Source organism: Silene latifolia, chromosome X, assembly GCF_048544455.1.
Source record: "Silene latifolia isolate original U9 population chromosome X, ASM4854445v1, whole genome shotgun sequence".
Lineage (NCBI taxonomy): Eukaryota > Viridiplantae > Streptophyta > Magnoliopsida > Caryophyllales > Caryophyllaceae > Silene > Silene latifolia.
Window position 1 is genome coordinate 251,903,362 of NC_133537.1, and position 17,154 is coordinate 251,920,515.

A 17,154-nucleotide genomic window follows, 5' to 3' on the forward strand; every position below is an offset into this window, starting at 1 on the left:
TGTAGGATTCGAGACGGAAGGGAAGAAATGGGAGCAAGCTAGGTAGTTATGAAGATTGCATAGGAAAGAAGAGGAGAAGAAGATGAGAATAGCCTCCTAGCCAGCCGGTCGGCGGCCGGTCTATCGGTTGGGCATCCTCCCCATGAGTAAAGGAAGAAAATTGAAGAAAAGGATAAGGAGATCCCTGCCGGGTGGGCCACCAGCAGCCGGTCCACTTGCTGTACACACCTGATGACTTCAAAACTTGAGGGAAAAATGCAGAGGACTCCCAGCCGGCCAGTCCACCGGCTGGGAACATCTGATGACCAAAGAATTGAAGTAAAACTTACAGGGATCTCCCAGCCGGGTGGTGCACCGGCGGCCGGTCAGCCGGCTCAGAAAACCCGACTGATACTTCTTTCCTTTTGTAATTTTTGACCTAAATTTGGTGTAAACTATAAATACCACCTCCCTAATTCATTTAGACACAATACCCTAAATCTGAAAACTCACTAATTTTATGCACGTTTCCTTAATCCAAGTTTTAATCTTTCCCTAATTAGTCCATAATTACTTAGCAATTTAGCCTAGATCTAGTTTAGTTGAATAGTTTATATTTGGGAACTTGGCTTGTAATAGAAGATTGTTGAAGAACATATTCCGTTTATTAATCAAAGACTCAATGTTTCCTCTTTATTGGTATAATTTTCTCTCTTTTTAGTTTAAATCTTGAATTGTTTACATTTCCATTTCCTTCTTAGTTGTTGTTTCATTTAATATCATGTCTATCACCATGTTTGCTTGTTTTTCTCCAATTGTTTACATTTGTCTTTCAACCATGTATGAGTATTGACCCCCTAAAGTTTATGGAGAACCTAAGCGAGGATTAAGGCTATGAATATGGGTTGTTAATGTTTGGTAATTGGGTAAATTGTTTGGTCTTTGTAAACATGCATAGAAGGTGTTTGTTGAAATGTGTGTATGAAAGTTCATGCCTTTATCCAATTTATGCTTAGTATCTTGATGAATGAAAGTTTACATAGATACTTGATAGTGTGTTTATGATGAATTTGGATGCTTTGTGATGATTTTGTGTCCATCTTTAGGAGAGTCTAGGAAATTAGTTCTTCTAGGCCAAAAATTACCCAAGACCCATTAATACCCATACTTAGCTTGACTTGCTTAGGGAAATCCAAAGACCCTAGTTTTTATTAATTATTTACCTCTCATTATCTTAGTCAACTTGCTTCTAATTGCTCTAAGTTTAGTGTAATTAATTTTACCAACTTCCTTGCTTTTTGATTAAACTTAGATTCAAATAAATTAAGTACAACTTCACTTCATCCTTATGGTTCGACCCCGATAATTACTACTTTTATTTGGTTTTATAAATTGTTTGATACCATAAATGACGACTAAAATCCGGCTATCAAAATCGCGTCGTTGCCAGGGATGGCTTTAGATTGTACTTAGTTAGTTAAGAGTATTAGCTTTAATCTTTGTGTCTTTTGTTTGCTTATTTGAGTAGTACCTTGTTTCTTGTAGAGTGATTGTCTTATTGCTTATCTCTAGTGCTTAAAAACACTAGGAGACTAACGATTTGTTGAAGTGTATGCGTAGAGGAAATGAAAATCCTTTGTTTAGTGACCCGGAACCGGAAAAGCTTTTTTAAGCTTTACGGAGTAGAATTTTATCAAGGGTTCGGATTACCTCTCAAACTTCCTCAAACTGAGCAACAACAATCACCCAAACGTGCTTAGAAACCACTATACAAGCGCAAACAACAGTCACCATTGATCCATTCGTAGAAAATCTTTTCCACAATCTACAAATCCTAAATACACTACCTCAGACACCACCAAATACACCTCTTATAAATCCACAAATGGCCGCTTTACGAGACCATAACCGACCATTCCATGATGACACTTCCGCTCCAATTAACTTTGGCACCCTAACCCCCAACAATTTTGAAATCCAACCCGGCCAAGTTGGCCTAATTGAGAAGGATAGCTTTGGTGGGCACATTGATGAGGATGCACACGCCCATCTTAGAGAGTTTAAGAGCAAGGTTGCATTAATGATGAAGCGTAATGGAGTGCCCGAAGACACTTTAAGATTGACGTTGTTCCCATTCTCTCTAAGAGACGAAGCGGATTGTTGGCTAAACGTTCATGCACCAAACACATTCACCACATGGGACACCTTAGCCAAGGATTTCCTAGCCAAATACTACCCGTCCTCTAAGACCGCTATGCTCCGGAACAAGATAACTACTTTTCAATAAGAAGATGGAGAGTCTCTAGGGGAAGAATGAGATAGGTTTCAAGACCTTCTTGCCCGTTGTCAACACCTTGGGATTCCGGCTCGGTACATCACCCAAACTTTCTTTCAAACATTGCTACCAAGGACAAAAGAGATGGTGAATGCCTCCGCGGGGGGAAGATTTGATCATCTAGGAGATGAAGAAGGTTAATCCCTTATCAAAAAAATGGTTGACTCAGAGTCTAACTATGGGTCAAGGGGTAACATGTTGAGAAGAAGTAGCCTCTATCCTCAAGAGACCTCTTCTAGCTGAAATGCTGAAACCAATGTTATACTTTATTTTCTCACCAATAAACTTGAGCAAATGCAAAAGAATCAAGTGCACCAAGCTAGTGCCTCCCATGGTCCACCCATGGAAGAGATCATTCCTAACTCTTCTTGTGAATTGTGTGGGGGAAAACAGACATACTTTTGATGTGTGTGCCAATAATGCTTACAATGTGGGGTATGATGAAAATGTTCAAGATTTCAAAGCTTTTCAAAGCTACAACAACAACAACATAAGGCCACCAAGGCAACCCTACACCAAACAAAGCATTTACAACTCCAATTCCAACTTCTATCATCCGGGCATGAGGAATAGTCCACTCTTGAGCTATAAGAGCACGAATGTGCAAAATCCGCAACACATTCAACCACAAAGCACCAACTCACACGGGTTTTCTCAACCTAGGGATGGAAACCAAAATCAAAAGAGCAATTTCGGGAATCAAAACCAATGGTCAAACAACAATCCAAACCAAAATTTTGGAAAACAACCTCAAGGGTACCAAGATTTTGGGGTAACCAAGGCAATCAAAGCTTCTACCAAGGAAATCAAGCTAATCAATGGTTTGGCCACGGGTTTGGTTATGGATTTCAAGAGCAAGGGTATAGCCAAGGGCAAGGCTCGAACTACAACAACCAAGGGCCTAGAGGAAATTATCAAGAGGGCCACAACAACAACAATCAAGGCCCCAACAACCGATCCGACTATGAGTTCCCTCTACCTTTGGCTAACCAACCATTCCAAGAGCCGACTATGGAATCTCAACTTGGTGACTTGATAAAAGTGGTGAAGAATATGCAAATATCACACCACCAAGAAATGAATAACTTCAAGAAGGACATGGAGGCTTGAATGACATCCTAAGCATTAGCCAACTCCATAAAACTCCCGGGAGGTTTATTAGGGCAAGGGCAATCATGAAGAGACCTTGCAAAAGTTAAATATGTGAATGCAATTGAGGTGGAAGAATCTCATGTGTTACCTAATCTAGGTGGGAGTTCAAAACCAACACCGTTTGTGACAAGTGAAAAGATTGATGACACATTTGGTTCAACCACTACCGAGTTTGAGAAAGAAATAGGTTGTGAAATTGAAGATGAGTTTGTCCTTGAAGAGATATTGGAAGCACCAATTGAGAGGAAAGAGAAGGAATTTGATCGAGAAGAAGTGGAAATGATCATGGTGGAAGATGACCCGTCGGCCGAGCAAGAAGAGGCCAAAGATGACTCAAGATATGAGAAGTTCATGAAATTAGTAAAGAAGATGGAAGCCACATTTCCATCATCAGAAGAGATGCCTCTTTACGTCAATTTCCTAGCGGAAGTTGTTGCAAGAAAATAGAGTAAGGATGACCATGAGCTTGTTGCTTAAACAGAGGAATATAACTCGGTCATAACAAATGAGGTGCCCGTCAAACTTGATAACCCAGAAAGTTTCTCAATTCCATGCACCGTTGGCAACCAAAAAGTGGACCGTGCTTTGTGTGATTTGGGAGCAAGTGTTAGCGTGATACCTCTTACGATTGTGAAGAAGTTAGATGTTACAAACTTGACCCGCACTTCAAATAAAATCAAGCTAGCCGACGGAATAATCAAACCGCCAATTGAGATTCTCAAGGATATCATGGTAAAAGTCGGCAAGCTCTCCATTCCCGCGGATTTCGTGGTGATGGACATCCCTATGGGTAGACACTCCCATATCATCCTTGGTAGACCATTTTTGGCCACGGGAGGAGTTATCGTTGATATTCAAAGGGAAAGTTTGTCATTTGAAGTGGGAATGAGAAAGTTGAGTTTAAGTTACCAAGTGCTTCTAAGAGGGAAGTGGTTAAAGATACATTTGCTTCGAAAACATTGGGGCATATCTTATGCCAAGGAACTCATGTGCACGAATATACAAAAAGGGAAACCTAGTATGGCTTGTGGATGATGAGAAAGGAAAAGGGAAATGCCACGTCAAGAATGGAATGAATGACACCAATGTCCCCACAACCGAGTCCGTCTCCACCGCCTTGGGTCCGAGAATTGGTTTCAAGATTGAGGGCGTGCAAAAGACGAGGAAGTTGATAAGTAAATTTCGCGGGAAAGGAGAGTGTGACAATTATCATGCAAAGGATAAAGGGTTTGATGATAGCAAAGTGGACCTTGAAGAAGAGAAAGGGCTAAAATGGCAAGAAGTACATCGAGCCACGAGTGAACTACAAAATGAGTTTGTAAGAGCGAACGATTCTCTTTCCTTGGGCAAGTTCAAGTCAAGTTCTAATGACAAAAGGACGATGGAGGGACACCAAGGGAGTGATCCCGGCTAAATGAATCTTCTCATCATGATAGGTTTGGTGGAGTTCCTCAAGAACCACCATTTTTTGTAAATATTGCATGCAAATTAGATAGAACATGAGAGCATTTGGAACAACTTTCATCTTGTGCAAATTTGGATTTGGTGACGGGATGTCACACCGATGTCGTTTGAGAAATGTGGAACACAAGCATACCTTTCACTTAGCCTAGTTTCCGACATGATGCGTCGGCTTGAAAGTGGAAAACACATAAATCGAGGCTAAGTGAAGATGTTGGGATTTGAAATTGAAAAATAAGAAGAATACACGATGAAGAGGAAGTCTCATCCAGTCAACCGGCGCACGGTACCCCTACCTGTAACACCCTCATACTCCAAGTGCCTTACCAGGACCACTCAGGTATAAGGATGCCACCATCTCGGTTACCCGAGGCATGATATTCATAAGACAATAACGAAACAACTTTAAAAGTAAATAAAGTTTAAAGTGATTACATAGCAATTCCAAACTGATAAAAAGAAATACAAGATTCTCAGACGGTCTACTGCTAAAACTATCAAAGCTATAAAACATCGTCGACATAGCGGAAGACTTCTAAGCGCCACGTGATGACTCATCCCGGCCTATCCCATACGCGTCATATCATACCCGCTCAATAATCGCTCACCACCCCGAATGGATCACCACGATTTTAAAACATATAAACGGGGTCAAGTACTAATCACACAACTCAATATATCAACAATAAGATAAATGCACACGACTTAACCGTCACACACACACAATCACACCAATCCCAACAATCTCAATCACCGACCGTCCACTTTGGAGCGACCACGCGATGGGGGACCATGGCCGTACCCACCAAATCCCCGCTCCTCATAATGAGCGATAACCCTGTCCATTAATGTGCACATCCCTTCTGTGGCGGGTTCCACAGAAGGAGAAACTAGGGCGTGAAGCCACTCCCGCAAGTGACCCCACTCAGCCGAGGACACGCCTCGAGAAACTTAGACAACCAATCACAATCACAATCACAGCCGTCACAATACAATTATTATAGCAAACAATCAATCTCAACACATCAACAATCATCCCATTATGGGACTAATACTGAGTAGGAAATCCTACCTGGAAAGCACAACAATCAGACGGTCTCACAGCTGATATCAAAAGGCTTCTTCTACAAAACCTCCTCCTATCATACAACATACAAATGCTACCAAATCACAAACTACTCAAAAACCCCCAAATCCCTAGATTAGGGTTTAACCAACTTAAAGGAAAGACAATAAAAAGGGTACATAGATCTTACCCTCGATGCAAGGACCTCAACGGTATAACAAACGATGAAAACCGACCTTCCAAACTCCGGGATTTGCTAATAATGCGATTAAGATGATGAACGTACTTGCTTTCTCTCTTTGACAGTAAATTAGGTTTTGAAAAATTGTTTAGAATGATGACAGAAAAGATTATATACCTTAATCGCATAATTAACAAAACCCGAGAAAAACTCCTCAGAACCGGCTACTCGATCGAGTAGCTAAGGTACTCGATCGAGTGCCCCTTACTCGATCGAGTATCCTAGTTACTCGATCGAGTACCCAACAGGTCAGAAAATATTTTAAAACGCAACTCACCCTTACTCGACAGAGTAAGGCCTACTCGATAGAGTACCCAAAGACTCATAAATACGGAGTATTACAGTCTTCCCTCCTTAAAAAGAACTTCGTCCCCGAAGTTCAACCCATACTCAAAAACAAACATACTAACTCGATCAAGACACAACAACGTGACTAAGAACTCAAAACAAAACTCCAACCCAAACATGAACTCGTAACACCAACCCCACTAACTATTCCTACCTCCACAACATGGCTCACGATATCGTATCGACTCCATTATATCTCTCTCAACACTAACTCCATACACACCAACTAGCTCCGTAATACATCACCCAGAGCCAATCCAATATCAAAATGCCTCTAACATCAGACGGAATATTACATTCTTCCACCCTTATAAGGAACTTCGTCCTCGAAGTTTACTTACACTCATAAACATCATCATGCCACTATCAAAACTCTCGAACTCCTAAACATCACACTACTACAAGCACGGCCATGGCCTTTTAACAACATCAACCACAAAACAAATCCCTCCTTTATGCTATGCTAACACTCTACTTCCAATTATTTTACAACATGCACAACCATGAAACTCACTTTTATCGCATCCTACTCCTCTTAAGACAAATGTTACGTCCTCGTAACTCACTAATCCTAAATCCTTAGTTAAATCATCTCATCATCCTCATCACCACCACATGTCAAAGATAACCGCCTATAACCTCATTTCTATAACCGTTCCTATTTCCAAGGCTTTCTTACTTAAACAGTTCTCATACTTCAATTCACTCTGCACTCCATCTAACTAATACCGCAAAACCCTTAGCATAACCAATACTCCAACTCTTCCACATTACCGCAACATGACATACCTCTCTATATAGGCTATATAAAACTTCTATCGCCAAACGCATAACTCATGATCCACACGTGTTACGTACACTCACACAAGATCATCAAGTTCTTTTCTTTCATCACTGCAAAACTCATACATGACTTAACAAGACACTAAATCCAAACACCCTTCCCTCACTGGCCCAACGAAAGATTAAAACGACCTGCAGCTTTCAGATCATTACCACACATGTTCTACGAATCACTTGCCATGACTATGTGCACCGATGTCTCATCTACAACAAGGTCAAATATTCTGTACAACCTCTTACAACTGTGCCCTATCAACAGAAAATCACTATACCATCACAACAACAACACATACACAACTTTCTCCCATATCATACTCTACCCTCACACCCAAGTTGAAACTGGTAAGAAACATCAACAAACAAAACAACAGTCTACATGTTCAACCAAAACTCACAAAGAACAACAGCAAACAAAACAACAATCTATGTATAACTGGTATGCACTTTCGAAAACTCGTATCATAATCATTCCGCCTACTCCACCACAACCGGTGACGGCATCACAACACCGTCACCAACAACCGCACTGCAGTGCGAAAATATCCGCATTACAACACGAAGTACCGTGCCCGGATCACCACCCGAGGCACCACAACCGCACCGATAGACATCACAACTTACTCAAACCCATAAACACTGACTCAGCATAACTTCTCAGACAAGAAAAACTTACTCAAATCCACTTCATTAAATCACAATGCAACATATTATATGGATAAACAGATAAGCACCTCATGAACATCATCTCTCCCATTTCACGGAATACGCATGTGTTATCAATACACATAAAATTATAACTAGTCATGCCAAATCAATTAAATTATTACCTTTTTAGCCTCATTCCATCAGATTGTCGTACTCTACATATATCACAAACATTCATATAACATCTTTATAACTATCACGCCATACCGCTTCTCGTGAGGTCAAAACCTCACACAAACATTTATACACATCATAGACCCATAATCACATCCAACTAGTCAATCCTGATCACGTAAGTTATCACTCGATAAAGGTTACCTGACGCCCGAGCTTAACTCATATGCCCCTCATAAGATATTTTCCCATTCGCATAACCATCACCTCATGCCATACCATTAATATTCAACCACTAGCGCTCGCCTCGTATAACCACATCTTATACTCCTTTACAACCATACATATCAATCCGGCCTTTGTAAAATCAACCTCTCTAGGACTGCTGTCTTTCATATCTATCGTCACCCTTAACCACTAGTGACAACACCACAATACCACCACTGCTCGTATATCAAACCTCTTACACTCGTATCAAAACAACACGGTTTTTCTCCTATCTTTGGTTAACATCCCCAAATAAAGAACATCAAAACCATCAACAAAATTACCTCAACATTATTCCCAATACTATCTTAATTGAATCGTCATCTAACTATCCACCAAAAATCTCATATCGTGTAAATACTCCACCAACTCTTACTCCCTTAATTCCTCGAAACTCATTATTAATCATGTTGTCCTGAAGCTCCCATATAACTATTAACTAACATCCTCATGATAATATCACAGTATCACACATTTCGATGATTCCTTACCTTTATATCACATAACTCCGGTGAAAATTTTCCTTAGCTTACTTTTTACTCTTCTTTTCTCTTCACATTCAACAATACCATTTAATAGCTCAACTCCTTATTACTTCTATCTAATTCTTTATTGCTCCGCTACCTTCTCATTCCGCCAAAGCTCAAATCCCATTATTTCATGTCGATATCATCTCACTCTTTCTTACCATGGATATTCTCTTATTATGCTATCGCTCACACTTGTCACTAACCTATCCATAAAATCAACATTCACTGTTTAAACAACTTCATTTAATTTCATGCCGTTAAATGCCCAAAGAAATCACACGTAGCTTCACCTCTTAATAAACCAAATCTCCCAAACTCACTCACTGTCTAAAAATCCACCTCGCAACATGTCTCCATAAAGTTCACTATATACTACTCTTCTCAACCCCTTTAAAACGAACTTTCACTGTGTATATTCTTAACCCACACGACTCCTAACCATCTCACTCCATAATTCTTTACACATCTCAAGTTGCCACTATCCAAACCTTCCTTTCAATCTTTTCATTCTCACGTTCCTTAGACCCACATAATCCCTTACCCACTTTCACTTACTTTTACATCACTCAATTTCGCGAACAAATCACTCACCACGTCTCACCAAAACTTGCACCATGCCTCAATCAGCTCATCAATATTCTTTTTCTTTTTCCACTTCTCAGCACAACCACATATATCTCCTCCCACCAAACTCATACTCACCATAAGGTGCCACTCACCACCCCATAAGATTGGGTAACTTACGTATCAAGACCAACTTACATGTAAAACAATGCATAAAGAAGTAAAATAACAACTTTGAATTAAACATAATATGCAACGAATGTCAAAAGATAAGCATATGACCCAAAACAAGGGTCACTAGATCGAGTACAGGCCACTCGATCGAGTAAGGGACTTACTCGATCGAGTAGGTGAAGATCAGAAGCACGTAAAACAAATCACCAGAGCTACTCGATCGAGTAGCTAAGGTACTCGATCGAGTGCCCCCTTACTCGATCGAGTATCCTAGTTACTCGATCGAGTACCCCAATTCTCAGCATTGTCCAGTTTTCGTAAAACAGTCATAACTCACTCATTACTTGGTCGTTTTGGGCGTGTGACCTATCGTTATAATCGTAAAAGGACAAGCTATCACCTCCAATTGGAATCACATCAAAATCTTATGCATCTCAAGTTATAACAGTTTAAAGACAACCTCTTTATAATCGAAAAAAACACAACTACTTGATTTTACTTCCAAACAACTTAAACAACAACCAAGCAAACAAAACCAGTCCAAAACTCATAAAAATAGTATTCATAATCATATGTTACTATTTTTAACAATCAAGCAACAACATCCATCATGCACATATATTATTTAACTCATTAGTCATGTACTAACCGCATACTTTAAATTTTATAACTTTTCGCAACACAACATTCTCATACATTACAAATCCTATTTCCATGTTACTAATACAACAACATTACAAATACACTTCGTCACTTAAACATATTCATAATCACAAAATTCATATTCTCATGCAATTGCTACCCCATCTTTTCCAATCAATTCATCCATTTCCAACACATTACTCATCATTCTCATACACTTTTCTAACAATTCCAACCAACATTGTAAACCAACTATCATGCAACATGCTTTCAATCAACAACATACGAAATCACATTATCACCATCTTTTCTACACATTCCCTATTCTCCACATACATACATCCACTGATTCATGCCACACATCACCATATAGGTACACCATTCACAGGATAAACACATAGCGATCCCGACTCATATCCCATTGTGACCGGTTAAAAATTGTAGGGCGAGTTCGCGACTTTAGGACGTCTCCCAAGTCTTTGCATTAGCTCCTACAACCTTTACCCCGGGTTCATTTTAATTGACTCCCTATATTCATTGGGTTCATTGGTTACAGGTTTTAGGATCGTCGCTCTGATACCATTTGTAATACCCTCATACTCCAAGTGCCTTACCAGGACCACTCAGGTATAAGGATGCCACCATCTCGGTTACCCGAGGCATGATATTCATAAGACAATAACGAAACAACTTTAAAAGTAAATAAAGTTTAAAGTGATTACATAGCAATTCCAAACAGATAAAAAGAAATACAAGATTCTCAGACGGTCTACTGCTAAAACTATCAAAGCTATAAAACATCGTCGACACGGCGGAAGACTTCTAAGCGCCACGTGATGACTCATCCGGCTATCCCATACGCATATATCATACCGCTCAATAATCGCTCACCACCCCGAATGGATCACCACGATTTTTAAAACATTTAAACGGGTCAAGTACTAATCACACAACTCAATATATCAACAATAAGATAAAAGACATGCCTTAACCGTCACACACACACAATCACACCAATCCCAACAATCTCAATCACCGACCGTCCACCGGAGAGACCCCGCGTGGGGGACCGCACCGCACCCACCAAATCCCCGCTCCTCATAATGAGCGATAACCCTGTCCATTAATGTGCACATCCCTTCTGTGGCGGGTTCCACAGAAGGAGAAACTAGGGCGTGAAGCCACTCCCGCAAGTGACCCCACTCAGCCGAGGACACGCCTCGAGAAACTTAGACAACCAATCACAATCACAATCACAGCCGTCACAATACAATTACCATAGCAAACAATCAATCTCAACACATCAACAATCATCCCATTATGGGACTAATACTGAGTAGGAAATCCTACCTAGAAAGCACAACAATCAGACGGTCTCACAGCTGATATCAAAAGGCTTCTTCTACAAAACCTCTTCCTATCATACAACATACAAATGCTACCAAATTACAAACTACTCAAAAACCCCCAAATCCCTAGATTAGGGTTTAACCAACTTAAAGGAAAGACAATAAAAAGGGTACATAGATCTTACCCTCGACGCAAGGACCTCAACGGTATAACAAACGATGAAAACCGACCTTCCAAACTCCGGGATTTGCTAACAATGCGATTAAGATGATGAACGTACTTGCTTTATCTCTTTGACAGTAAATTAGGTTTTGAAAAAGTTTTTAGAATGATGACGGAAAAGATTATATACCTTAATCGCATAAGTAACAAAACCCGAGAAAAACTCCCCGTAAACCGGCTACTCGATCGAGTAGCTAAGGTACTCGATCGAGTGCCCCCTTACTCGATCGAGTATCCTAGTTACTCGATCGAGTACCCAACAGGTCAGAAACTATTTTAAAACGCAACTCACCCTTACTCAACAGAGTAAGGCCTACTCGATAGAGTGCCCAAAGACTCATAAATACGGAGTATTACACTACCGGCCGGGAACCTCTTGTAAGTTTCAATGAAAATTGGAAGTTTGAAGTGAATTGGGGGGGGGGAGGTGAGCCTGTAGGCCGACAGCCGGTCCATCGGCTAGGAGCACCTCCAATGACGATAATTATTCATAACAATTTTGCAGCTTCACTCCAAACGATCTTGTCACTTTTGTAGTTGAATCACTTGAACTTTTCTTTGCATATCATATTATAACAATGTGCATTCATATGATATGTGACTAATTTCTAAACTATATGACATGAAAGAATGTAATGATGTGTTACGAAACTAATTCAAAGATGATATACTTAGTCTCTATATGCACATGATAATGATGACACGATAATGCAAACTGTACAGTATTGTTTTCAATATCCAAGATGGATTTCAGGTTTATGAGTCGTTAATAACCGTGTATATGTCGACTGTTAAATGGACTTATAAAATCTTAATTCAATTGCCAATTGAATATTGCGCGCAAATGTGTATCCGTTTCATATGGATATACTTTTATGATCATATATTAGAATTTCTAGAATTGATCTTCTTCATAAATTACACTATAGGTGTAATTTAATATGATAAAACTTCTTTTGTTTTACCAACTCTTCACTTACTTTCTCCCCCTATGGTGGTAAAAACTATATTAAAGATAGATTGCAATCATTCACTTGACCACCTTAGAATGCGATTTCTCTTGATAAATGAGATATCATGAGTGGGCATTATTGTAAGATTTTATAAGATATCTGGGGAGTAGTGTATAATGCAATTGATTATCAATTTGCTGAATAAAAATGCCCAATAAGAAGATCAACTTGTTCACATAATAAGAATAAAATTGTGAATTTTAACGGCACAAAGTACTTGTATTTGTGTTATGCGGCTTTTAAGCCACTGAAGACAATATCAATTTGTACAATTGAACTCACAAGGTCTTTTCTACCTTGAGTACTGTTATGAAACTTCAATGTTTAGATCTTCTAAGTATCAATCACACACAATTTTAGCTTTTGTACGTGCGTGTAATAAAATGTATATGCTATACTCGAAAGAGTGTCAGCACATTACTGTTTGAGTAGAATCAAGGCTTAGGAAAACGGGTATAGAAGGGATCCCGATGGCCTCAATTTTACATCATAATTATTTTATTCGTACTTTGAAGCATGGTGATCATATATGTTCAATCATCATTTCATGTCAACATTTGATAGTAGTTCACAATGCATTATAATACTCCATAATTGGAGTTGGATGCCTTAACAGTACTGCAATTGTCCACTTTCTTGCCAAATGTAAAGTCAAATGATAACTTATGGTTAGCTATTATATCATATGTGCAAAGAAATGATGTGGTATAGAGAATATGACACGTTTCGTGTCTTGTAAATTCAAACTGACAAAAAATGATTATTATCCCTTTGGGAAATGACGACGAAGTTATTCATTTTGAGTAACCATTAGTTTGTCATCTTAATAGTGTTAACAATTACTCCGTATGACGAATAATATTTAAGTTTGTGGAAAATTTGACTTTTCATTGAGATATGAAAATAAATAATATGGATAAGATTACTCCATAATAAATTAGTCTCCATTTAAATTTATAGGAGAATGACAAGATAGTGTTGGAATATGTGTCCTCCGACAATAATGCGATCACGACTGTTGATCATGATGATCACATGTTTAAGTCTCATTAAAATGAATACAATTGGGAAGTAATATTGTTACTGTCAACTGGTCAACATATATCGGTAATGATTGGCTGACTAGAGTTTGACATTCTCTTGTCGTGTGTGACGGTGGTGATCGATTGACCCCTAGGTCATACCTAAAGGGCAATACTCTTAATTGATTATTTAATTAATCGTATAATGTTGCGAGTTAATTAAATTACTTGAAAATTGACGGACGATTTTGGAAGTAAAATTTACGTATCATATTGAAATGTGATTAAATAAGATACGGTCTGAGTAATTGAATTGTATCATTACTCGGATGAAATAATTGTTTAATGTAACAATTAAATTGAATGAATTGTTATAAATACAATCAGTTGTAATTTATAAATGGTAAAATATTTTGGCACAAGTAATTATAAAATTACTAAGTCGATTTTTGTATGTGACGTATTTTTATTAATACGTTGATTTTTAATATGTTAAAAATACATAACAAATTTATATCACATATGACATGTGACATATTGACAATTGACAAAAATAATATGGAATCCATATTATTAAGTGGGCCGAAAATTAGAGGGTTGTTGAGCTAATTATATGTTGATTGTAATTAGTGGAAGGCATGATGATTGCACTAGTCACTAGCCATGCAAGCCTATTGTTCATTGTGAAGAACAATTTTTCCATGCATTGGCTCCCCTAAAGCTCTCCTCTTACACGGTTTTGGGGAAGAAAAACCATCATTGTTTTTCTATAATTTTTACCTAATAATATACCAAGTGTAGTGTATTATTCATTCATTCTATCTATCATCCAAAAATACAATTTTAGAGAGAATAAAAATCCTCCTCTCTTTCTCTCTAAAAACCGAAATATTCAAAGTGTTAAAAATATTTTGGTTCAATTTTCTACTTGATTAATATTATACTAGTATTTGTAATATTAATTTAATTAAGAAGAAAGCCTTGAGTATAAAGCTTAGGGAGAGATCTTATACTTAGATCTTGTTCATCCATAAGGGAAAGCTCAAGATCAAAAGAGAAAGGTGATCTCTTTTGTGCCCTAATAGCCGAAAATCATCATTGTAAGGACATGATTTCTCCTCTATTTTATTATTGTTTGCATGCATAAAATCCGTTTTAATTTTATGACAAATTATTTTAGACATATATGAGTATGTTAGTATGTATATGAATCTACATTTCCTTCAATCGGTATCAAGAGCCACGGTTGTTTGCATGCAAATTGGTTAAAAGTTTTTCCGAGTTATAAGAATAACAAATAAAACTTGTAAAATTTGTGTTATTATGATATATCACGAAATTATTACATGCATGTTAATATTTCTGGTCCTAAAATATTTTAGGATATTTTGGTTAATTTTTCGGATTTTTATTGTTCATAATTTACAATAATGGCATTTAAATATGATTTTACGAGTAAAAATGTCATTTTTGGTCTAAAATTAGCTATACTTCGAATTTTCACTTGGTTTTTGGATATGTTGTCACATATATTATTTTGAGATAACCTGTAAATTTTCATAATTTTTGGACTTGTTATGCTCGAAAAATGTATTTTTCATTATTAAATTCGGATTTAGGTGAAAAATAGGTTAATATGAGTTAAATTTCGAATCTGGTCATAGAAAATTAATATGTTGTCACATGCAATTTTACAAGATGTGTGTAAAATAATTGGCTATAAAGAATTCTTTTTGCATGATTTATGAATTTTTGAAGAAAAATAGCATAAATAGTGACATTATTAGTGGAAAATTAATAAAACATAATCTATGACTTAGGAAAAACGTCTAATATTGCATTTTATTATATTTTTCAGATCTAAAATTGAAAAGTTAATGAAAATAATTTTTCCATGTTTTTATGATTATTTTATTAAAAATCGATAAACCGCAACATTGTTTTTCCGGAAAATTTTCGAAATTTTTAACCTAAGATTTTGAACATTATGAGTGTCATGGAATTTTTCCAGAATGTTCATGAGTTTAAATTTCAAATTTTGAATTTATTTGAAATTTTGTGATTTATTTGAAGTTTAATAGCTTATTTTTGTAATTTTGGTCCATTTATGAACAATTTTATAAAATATGGGTTAATTATGGTCAAATTATTAGTGAAGACTAAATTTTGAGTCCTAAGAGGTTAGGGTAATTAACTTATGCATAAATATGAGTTTATGTATTTTTGTGATTATAAAATGTTGAAATCACGCAAATCCGTAAAAACCGAGTTATATACGATATTGGCTAATTAAAAGGCGATTTAGCATAAAAATTGAGCATGTTCATACATATTATAATGCTGCATTTTCTTTATGATTGTCATAATTTTAATTTATATAATTTTTGAATTATGTAATTTTACTTAGTATGGCCTTAGATTTTAATTGGTATTTCCCGAAATGTATGGGAATATCGATTCGGTTGTAATTTTTATTGTGATCTTTTATCACCGTTTTGTAATTTAATAGATTTATTTTATTTTAGTTACAAATGTATAATAGGAAATTATGTAATTTATTATGTAATTTTATTCATTCCGGAGTTCCCAAAGACGGATTTCTTCAAGAATGGCGATACATAAAGACGGTGTTACCTCGAGATGCGTGCCACAACCGAAGTTCAAGGGACCAATGGAGTTGGTTTCCGAATATGTAATAGATAAATAGTTTTTCTATTTTAGGAAAGGCCATACTAGGATTTATTTACTTTTGTGCTTGCATTTTATTTTATGTCACATGCATCGCTAAATCGCCATAACTAAACATGCATCCTTATTTTATCGAGTTTATCGACCGTGTCAATTCGAATTATCGTAGTTCACCGCTTTAGTTCACTTAAAACGTGATAGATAATAAATTGACATGACCTCTCGCTAAAACAATTAATTGAGACATAGCCTTACCGAATAGTAGAAACCATGAAAACCTATTTCGCGAGGGAGTGCACTCGGCTACCCCGGGGTACAAACCTTGTTACGTAGGGGAAGTGGGTGATAAATGTCTAATCCACCGAATTTATGTTGATGAGGGTTTCATCGGCTACCCCGTGCCTAAGTTAATGTGGGTTTGGATAATGGACACATTTA